At 35.0% G+C, this 10,603-nt stretch overlaps 1 non-coding gene across 1 annotated transcript; it reads left to right on the forward strand.

The window, feature by feature from the left end:
* Positions 1 to 6,429: 6,429 nt before the first annotated feature.
* TRNAI-AAU lies at positions 6,430 to 6,503 on the forward strand. The gene has a single exon. It is a non-coding gene; the product is annotated as a tRNA-Ile (tRNA).
* Positions 6,504 to 10,603: the final 4,100 nt, after the last annotated feature.

Raw genomic sequence — 10,603 nt, forward strand, 5'->3', positions numbered from 1 at the left:
TGAACAAATATGATAAGGATTTCTTTTTTTGTTTTTTTTTTCAACTCTAAATATGATCTTCAAAAATAAAATAAGAACAAGGTCAAAAATGATAAAAAGGATGGAAATGGCAGCAAGAAATAAATGGACAGATTTGAAGAAAAGAAAAACATAATCGAATAAACAAGAGATAAAATCAATTCTAGAATAGGCCACATAGATGCAAACTAAGCTCTGATACCAAATTGATTAAGCATCCTCAACCCAACCATCCAAGTTTAGTGGAAGCAAAAACCCTTGAATCAAAGAAATTAACTAATTTGTCCAATCTTTTGTTTTTGTATTTTTTTTTTCTTTTGGTCTTCTTGTTAGATATTCCCCCACTATTCTCAAATGGCAAGTCATCTGATCTTTGAGGAGTCATTTATGTCATATAGTCATATATTGCATATTAGCCAACTCACCTATTGCAACTTGAATCATAGTAGGGAAAATGGTAAAAGCACAACTAAATTACATGATTTCTGGTATGCTTAGAAGAGTTAAAGTGCATGGCACCAATGGCTTAGAAGAGTTAAACTGCATGGCACCAATGGCCGGGAATAGCTTAGATAAGCTAAATAGGGCACAACGATAATAACTCAATTTTAAAAACTTCAAAGCACAACTATAATAACTCAATTTTGAAGGCTTCAAATCATTTTTCATGGTACTGACAAAGAAAAAAATTGATAAAAATTGTTATGAGATTCGAAAATAAGGACAACTACTCGTAACACATAGAACTGACGTGAAAGAAAAAAATTGATAATAATTTGAACGAGATTCGAAAACTAAGGACAACAACTCGTAACACATAGAATTGACGGCTCGAGACGACCCTACTCTGTGACCTTAACTAACCATTAGTGATCCCCCAAAAAAGAAAAAGTAATATATAGTGCAACTAAATAAGTAACCTACTTGTAGGCGGTAATCGAATCCTTGATCGAGTGAGTTGCCACTGGTTTTTCTCTAGGTTATAGAAAGTTTAGGTGTAGATTATATGTAACGACCCTAGTTTTCTAGGGACCTAGAGTCACTAGAATATGCATGATGTAACTGCTTTATGCGAAAATATTTTTTACATTATGTTTTTGTATTGAAGATACTCCTAAAAAGAACACAATATTACTATTCAGAATGCCAGATTAAGACTATGTAACAATGTCAGGAATCACGAACCTATAAGGGTTAAATTTGTCATTAAATTTTTCCATATACTAAAATGGAATGATTCATTCCCATTGCTAAAAAGAGAGATGAACCTCTGACCTTAACACGTTAACAATCATACACTCTAACCAACTAAACTATTCCAACAAATTATGAATATTAGCCTAGATATTATCTACTTTGACTCATTCCATATCGTCGTCAACCTCACGGTTTTAAAATACGTCTAATAGTAAGAGATTTTCACATGCTTATAAGAAATGTTTCATCCCCTCCCCAACCGAGGTGGGAATCCCCTTGTGTTCCCAGCAACCTCGTTGGCATACCACCCAATGACTAGCTTTAATACAATTTGTTACAAACCAAGCCCACCTCTTTCAGATATTGTCTAATTTGGCTAATTACGTATCACCATCAGCCTCACGATTTTAAAATATGTCTACTAGGAAGAGATATTCACAACCTTATAGGAAATGTTTGGTTCCCCTCTCCAGTTGCTAGCAAATATTGTTTGTTTTGGCCTGTTACGTATCGTCGCAAGTTTAAAAGTTTTAAAACGCTTCTTTTAGATCAAGGTTTCCACACCCTTATAAGGAATGCTTCATTCCTCTCTCCATCCAATGTTAGGTCTCACAATAAATAGTTAGGATGACTAAGTGTTCGAAGGCGTTAGGAGTCAAGTTTTGGTCCTTGTGAGAGTGCGTGGGTTGAAATCCCACTTTAGACAACTTACTTAGAAAGGTTTTCTTTTATAAAGTTGCTATTCTTTTATTAAATTGATTCAAAATTTCTATTCAAAAGATGTTTTCACAACTTTAAGGAATGGATTCATTCATTTAGCAGAACCTCTGACTTTGTTGTTAAAGCCCACACGCTCTAACAAATTGAGGCATGCAATTCTCAATAAAAATTTTGGTCTTTGGTTTGAAAGATATTTCTATAAGGAACATTAAAATTTAAAATATATGGGCTCATTATGTAAAGCTGGCTTTCTTTTTTAGGGCATGCAATTCTCAACTTCCATTGGTGATTTGGAAACATCCTTCATTTCATTGACAAGGTGGGAAGTTGTGATTTGGAACCATCCTTCAAATCCACTTCTTCATACTCATTGCAAATTAAAAGACGAAGATTTAAATTAGTAGAGTATATATATATATCTACATACTCATGGTGGAATCCAAGTTTTTATTTTAAGTTTTGAAATTTTAAAAACAAAAAATTAAACTATTTAATTTTTACATAATATTTATTAGGTTTTTAATGGTTTTATTTTCGTATTTTAATGTTTTTATTTTCGTATACTTCTTTAAATTTATATGTATATATTTATCTTAGTTGGGATGTATCTAACCTAAAATTTTAGATTTGCTATGGACTTAGGCGTGCATATCGTCAATCCAGGAACCCAATTCTATTGGGACTTTAAGGAGAATTTTTTTCGAACGACATTGTTTTGGTGTGACTTTGAGAGCAAATTAGGGCATGCTTCATTCGAGGTTTTCTGGTAAGAAAAGGGAACATGGCTTTCTGATCGATGGGGTAATGAAAGATGCATATGGTTGGCAGATAGTAATTAATAATCCTCTAAACAAATTTGAGTTCTTGCACGCATGGAAAAATGGTTGTTCTCAACCTTATTAAATAATGATCTAAGTTAGTGGATGAAAATGTCGCATCTTTATTGCTTTTGTGGAACAAACCTTTGTGAGAACCACCAAGAAAATAAATTTGTTTTAGTTATTTACTATGGGAATAAAACGCCAAAGTAAATGAGAGTAAAACTACTCTAAATTAAATTCTCGTGGTTGATTCAAATTCACTACTCTAAATACTCTAAATTAAATTCTGGGTTCAAATTCACTACTCTAAATACTCTAAATTAAATTCTGGTGGTTGATTCAAATAATATCAAGACCGTTACAAGTTAGATTTAAATTCTAAATCTAGGTCTAGAGGCATTACACCCTTAAATGAAGCAATGATGTTACGACCGAGATCCATCGCTAGCAGATATTGTCCTCTTTGGACTTTCCCTTTCAGGCTTCCCCTCAAGGCTGTAAAACGCGTCTGCTAGAGGAAGGTTTCCACACCATTATAAAGGGTGATTTGTTATCCTCCCCAACTAATGTGGACATCACACATCATGACCTTATTCTCTTCTTCAAGTTCGAGTAAGGTTTGATGTGTAGTACTTTTCTATACACGAAACACACATGCGCACATGGACCCATTAAGTGAGCTCGTATACATACCTTATGGGTCTGATGGCAGCCTTGCGAACACTCACGTTGCCGGAAACCACAAAGGGGAAGGAGCATGCATAATATCATAGTGTACATAATCATAACGAGAAAGTCTCTCGATGCATGTGACATGTGAAATGAATGAGATCCTATAGTTTCGAATCATGATACATAGTTATGATGCAAATCATACATCCATTTTATTTTTCATGACATAGAATTCCTATGAGACATACACACGTATATTGGACAAATCTTCTATGGTTAATATACATGGTTTATCAATGTCTCATTGGCACAACTTGAACATGTTAACATAATATGTGTGGTGTAATATGTGAAGGTTCAAAGACATTATATATCATTCATATCACAACGTAGATTCATAACATATATATCATTCATATCATAACATAAAATGTAACACCCCTAATTTTCTTGAGCTAATTAGTGACGTCAACTCATGCCTGCACATAAATGCAAAAATTCATGATAGACATTTTTAAAATAAGGCCATGGACTTACCTAATTAATTCAAAACATGAAATTCAACCATTTTAAAGGAAAATCAAGCTTCACACAAACACCTAACAAAATTGACTGAAATCCAATATGTCTGATCATGTACTAACTTAAAATTCAAAACTTTCAAAACATTCAACTGCCCTATTATTGTCTATACTGACTTCCATGGCCTGCCCAACCTTCACCTTCAACAGTTCATAGGATCTTTACCTTCTCTCTCCTATTATTTGTTTTAATATAAATGTAAGATATTGTGAAGTCCTAAAAAAATATGCCAAAAAAGAATGTGCCGGTAAGGTTGAGTTCACTCCAACCCTTCCACGCCAAATTGGAGTTAATAAAGAGTACTCCAAAACTGCTTATAATTAACACCATATCAAGTCTCATTTTCAAGAGAAGTTGTTTTTTCTTAAAATGGGAGTTGAGATTCTCCACCTTATTCACATTGGAGAAGTTGCTTTTATTAGAGATTTTATTAACAAGTTGAGAATGACAGACATATTCTCCCTGATTAGTGGGCAACTGATCTCCATTTTAAATTTGGTCATTGGATTCGATGAGTTGTGTCTCTTCTATTAACATACTTAGAAGGCCATTTCAATATGTCATGATTCAATGATTTTATACAAAGTTACAAGGCCATTGGTATATGTCCATATTTAACCAAGATTTGGGTGGTAAATGACCAACATACCCCTATAAGAATTCTAAAATGTTTTCAAGATTCCAAAAGACCTCAATTGTTAAATAAACTTTTTAAGAGACCCATTTATGACCTTAAGGCTAAGTATGCAAGATCATGAGGAAATTAGAACGGTTTGAGGTATGAACTCTAAGAAAAATGACGAAACAACCCCTAAAAACCTTTTATAAGAATCAAGGTTTGTTATGAATATCAAATGACAAGATGGGTATATGAAACTATTCTTAATTATCTCAAGTTTTACTACATATAAGAACATTTATTATGCTTATGCAATATCATTCTTAGATGAGAGTTTTATTAAGTCACTCAATCAAGAAATTTGAGGAAATAACATTTTTTTTTTGAGATGTTTATGCACAAATAGTAAGAGGAAGCTTTGAGGTTGTATGAGCAAAGTGGTCAAGGATTGGATACTTTAGCAAGATTTAGAGTTTATGACTTAAAAGATAAAGTAATACATATAGACGAATCAAGTCATGATCTACTTAAAGGAAGAAACTAAATCACCGGGAAGAAATTAGGAAGGTTTGAATTAAGGTTGAATGTTATATCTAAGTTATTCCAACATTAATTCCAACATGAGATCTGAGCCTTGAATCTAATTGAATTTTTTTAGATTATGGCCTAGACAACTTGGTTAAGGTAGACCGAGCAATAGATACATGAGCTACTAAGTCAGGACTTCACACTCCTTAACATTTGTTTTAGAGAGCAATAGCTCTAGTTATTAAGAGGTAAGAATGGGCCCACACGACGATATATTGAACATTAAGAGCTGATCCAAATAGTTATACATACATGGAGAAACAAGGGTTCCCTCAAGTATATGAACCAAGAAGGCAAGGTTAAAATGTTTTCTCGGAGTTCGATATAGTTGTGTGGGTTAGAGTGATGTTGTTGGGCTCACTAATTTCCCCTAGCTTAACTAATTTAAGCTTATGAAAAATTGAAAGAAGAAAGGGTCCGAGCGTATCAAAACCAAGCCAGATCAGCCAAAATATTGACCAAGAGCCGTAAAAAAGTATATTCTTCGACTGACTTTAAACAGTTCAAGTGGGCTTATAAAATGAAGTGATGGACCTCCCTTTTACAATGGGACAATACCATTAATTCTCTTAATAATATATTTTCATGATACGGGATTATAACACTACGAACTTTAAAGATAATGTCTTAAAATTGGAAAGTTTTGAACTTTTATTATGCATAAAATTATGTAACATAAACTTAATTGGCTTGATTACGAGCTATGGATCTGCAATTTGCATAAAACCTTTGGCCCATTAGCTAAGTTTGTTAGAACGTCGCACTAATTAAGTGCGAAGGTTGCAGGTTTGCCACTTGGACGGGTCAATTTCATTAATTCTCAATGATATCTTTAATGATACGAGGTTAAAGCACTGCAAACTTTAAAAGATAATGACCTAAAGTTTTATATTTATTATGCATAAAATTATGTAACCTAAACTCGATTGACTAGTTTAGAGGCTACTGTTGTGCAATGAGCATAAAACTTGTGGCCTTTTAGCTTAGTTGGTTAGAACGTCGTGTTAATAACGTAAAGGTTGTAGGTTCGATAAATACATAGGCTAAATTTTATTAATTCTTAATAATATCTTTTCATGATACGGGGTTACAACACTACGAACTTTAAAGATAATGACTTGAAGTTTTAATTTTATTATGCATAAAATTATGTAACCTAAACTCGATTGACTAAATTAGGAGCAATTGATCTACAATATGCATAAAACCTATGGCCTATTCGCTCAGTTGGTTAGAGCGTCGTGCTAATAACGCGAAGGTCACAGGTTTGACACCTGCATGGGCCAATTTCATTACGAAACTCAATTGACTAGAATAGGGTAGGAGCTAACGATCTATAATGTACATAAAACCTGTGACTTATTAGATTTTCGTGCTAATAACGTGTAGGTTGTAGGTTCGAATCAACACCTGAGGGACACGCATGGTGCCACGCTTCAATTTTAAGAATTTCACTTCCCAGCGCTCACCTTCAGTTTTGTACCCACGATTCATCAGCAGAAATTACCTTCCCATTCTCTAACCTTTCAATACCCACTTCTAGAAGCTTTCTTTTCTTTTTCAATTTCAACGTCTACAACGGAGACTTTTCCACAGATTTATCCACGATAGATTTTAGTTGTTGCTCTAAATCTTTGTTCTCCTTCTTATGATCTGGAAGTTTCTTTGGCTCGTTCGCCGATCACGTGTTCAATCCAGATTCCTTCTTCAATTTTCTCGTCTCCGATATTGCGATTTTGCCAAATCCGCTGTATATCCTCTCATTTCCAACGGATTCCACCACCTCATAACTACCACCATCGTATTTTTCTACATCGTGTTCTTTCGCTTTCCGATCTTCATTTTGAGCCATCAAGAGAAGACCTTCATTTGTTGCGTCATCCAAGGCTAGGTTGATTGTTTCTCCCACCTTTTTATCGACTCAAGAACCTTTTGCAAAATGCCCCTCTGCCACAATTGTAACATTTGTCGAAGTCAAAATCGTTCGCTTAGTGACAATATTTGTGACATTTGTAGCACTGAATGTTGAAGTAAGTTGATCGGCCACCTCTTCCTCGACTGCGTCCTCTTCCACGCCAATTTGCCTTGCTCGACTATCCCTTCTTCTTAAAGTATCCTTCATGACTGTTTCCTTGATCACCATGACAATTTTTACTACTTTCACGGCAACAACCTCTACCTTCAAAATTTTGAGAGTAGAGTACCTTTTCATCTTTGATTGATGCCTTGGTTTGAAGTGCTTGATCGAGTCTTTCCTACTTCTTCTTCTTACGTTGCTCGTGTGCCTCGAGAGAACTGGCTAGCTCATCGACTATGAACGTCGCTAGGTCATTTGACTCTTCTATTGCGCATACAACATTCTCAAAGTTGTTGGTTAATGACCTTACAATCTTCTCCAAACCCGCGGCTCGGCTAACATTTCTCCATTTCGGTTGAGTTGGTTTACCACAGTCTGTAAATGCATGATGTAGTCAGATACATTTTCTGACTCCTTCATCTTCATGTTCTCCAACTTGCCACGAAGAGTTTTGAGACGCACTTGCTTGACTCGGTCGATTTCTTTGAACATTTTTCCTAAAGTGTCCCACGATTCTTTTGAAGTAGTTGCACTGGCAAACTTCTCAAAGCCCGACTCGTCAATGACTCAAAACAACATGTACAGTGCCCCTTATCCTTTGATCGCACCTCTTTTGGTTCTTCTAACCCTTCTTCGACCACCTCCCATGCATCTTGAGAACCGAGAAGAGCTTTCATATGAATGCACAAATTCTCATATTTTGTCTTCGATAGTCGCGGTAGCAGCATTTGACCTGTCACATTCGCCATTGGCTTGATACCAATTTGTTAAAGAAAACTCACAAATTTGTGAAATAAATCTCACACAAACTAATGATAGAAGGAGACAAATAACACTCTGTTTATTTGAAAATAATTCTTCTATTGCTTCTATCTTTTTTTATTTTTTTTTCACTCTAAGCTTTACCATTTTACAATAGAAATAACAAATGTATAAGGTCTTCTAAACTAAATACAGACATCAGGATGCCATTGTTTCCCGACCCATAAAAAGTCATTGTTCCTTTAAAGATTCTTGGCCTTTCATCTTCAACACTCTGGGCCTTTTCCTTTGAGACTGACTCTTGGATTCAAAACCCACTAAAATTCTCCATGGAGAATCCGATCCCTGCCACTTCCTTGCGATGAATCCCTTACCCTGGTCCCCACACAAATAAATAGAGGATTTCGTTGAAACGGAGAATGAAATAGATGGTGGGGATGATGACAAGGAATGGACATCGCTACTTGTGGCCCCTGCACATGTTGTGTTTTATGATTGTATGACATATACTATGTTATGTATATGCTATGTTATGTATAAATACGATATGTTGCATGAAAGTTACGCTATGATATCATATACACTATTGTAGGATTATGTTATGTCATAGAACAATGTTATGGTTTGCTGTTATTTGGTGCATGATCCTTCATGTATCATTTCATGTAAACTATGTTAATACGTATTCTCTATGACTAGGAGACATTAGAAAATTATGTATGGTTAATTATTAAAAATATGAAATGAATCAAGTATTTATCTCTCATAGAAACACTATGCTAGGAATAGATGGGAGGTATGACTAGCGCAATGAATATATGTCATGCTTTAATGTTATGGGACCTCATGCATTTTGTATACCACGTGCATCGAGATACTTCTATATTATGTTTAGTACACTTTATGCCTATGTATTGTCAATCATGAACAATATGACAAGAATCAAGTATGTATGTCTCATAGGAACGTTATGTCGTGTTTTAATGTTAGGGATCTCATGCATTTTATATGGGAGGTGCATCGGGATACTTCCCCATTATGATCAGTATAGATACATACCTTACAATATTTATGTTCTTTATGATATTATGCGGGTCTTCTTCCTTCATGGTATTTGGTAGTGTGAGTGTGCTCAAGCTCGACGAGGTAGACCTATGGAATACTCTTATACCAACCCACCTGGTGGTTAATGTACACATTCATAGGTCGTGTGTAAGGAAGTACAACATATTCAACTCTGCTCGGATTGAAAAGCAAAGCCCAAGCCCACGTCACAATGTATTTATGAAAGGATAGGTCCCACTATATTACATGTGATTCATATTCCGACGCTAACAATGGGATTACTTACTGAGTATTTATTAAAGTACTCAAACCACATGCTATTCTTATTTTAAAGTAAAGGTAAGATACCCATTTACGGATGACAATATTGCGTTGAAGGCCAAGGAACCAAAGTTAAGGTAGTTGCATTCATATTATTTTTAATGATCCTTAGATTAGATGAGGGCATTGTTTTATTTTTATTTAAACTAATGTTATCCATTTTCCACTATGTTGTTCATAACAATATTGTTTTAATGAGTTCATTATGAACATTGAAGTCCATAGCACCGTTTATGAAATGTTGTAAATGAATTCTTTCATGCATAGTAGTAATGTCATGGTGACGATAGTTTTTAATAGAAAAATAGAGTAGTTGGTTATAAGAACCATGAATAAAAAGGGGATAAAAATCTGTGTCCTCTGACCGGTGTAGATAGTTTTTACTGATTATCTAGAAAGTTCAATCTCAAAATCATAGTGATTCTCAAGCTCTCAATGTCGGTTTAAGCTTCCCCTATAAAGTTGAAAGTTTAGGCAATAGTTTGGAACAAGAATCGAGCTCCCAATAGTAGGCAATAAGCATTTAGATTTTGGGTCTCGTACTCTCAGATTTCTTCCAAATTCGGGAGCAATTCTACACCATTTTTGTAACAGATTAGATAAAAAAAAAAAAAAACGGAAGTTCGCCAAAGTTTTCGTTCGCACACGACCCACAAAGGGCGACCGATGTCTGGGTCACCACGGAAACCAAACCCAACCTTCAGCCACCTCGAAGATACCTGTAGAGAAGAAAAAAAAGTGAAAAACTAGAAAGACGTCAAAACCTCCGTTTTACACAACGAAAGTAACCCAGAGACTTTTACACACGCTAGGGGTAGATTTAGACCAATCCTACACGTTGTACACCACCTAAAGTTCCAAGAAATTTACTTTAAGATCGTTTCCTTTTCGTTTGTTTCGAGAAATATATCGATCAATTCCGATTCTTTCTTTTTCTATTGATTCTTTTCCGATTGAGATGTATGGATCCATGGGCTTATGGTTTATACATTCGTTTTAGTCTCGACTCTAGGAATAATTTTTTTCGCTATCTTTTTTCGCAAACCGTCTAAAGTTCCACCTTAAGAGGCGAAATGAATTCTCATTATCTCAATTGAAGTACTGAGCCTCACAATAATCCCACAGACTTTTACACACACCAGAGGTAGATTTAGACGAATC

The sequence above is a fragment of the Cucurbita moschata genome, unplaced genomic scaffold (assembly GCF_002738365.1).
Source record: "Cucurbita moschata cultivar Rifu unplaced genomic scaffold, Cmos_1.0 Cmo_Scf00128, whole genome shotgun sequence".
NCBI classification, from domain to species: Eukaryota; Viridiplantae; Streptophyta; class Magnoliopsida; order Cucurbitales; family Cucurbitaceae; genus Cucurbita; species Cucurbita moschata.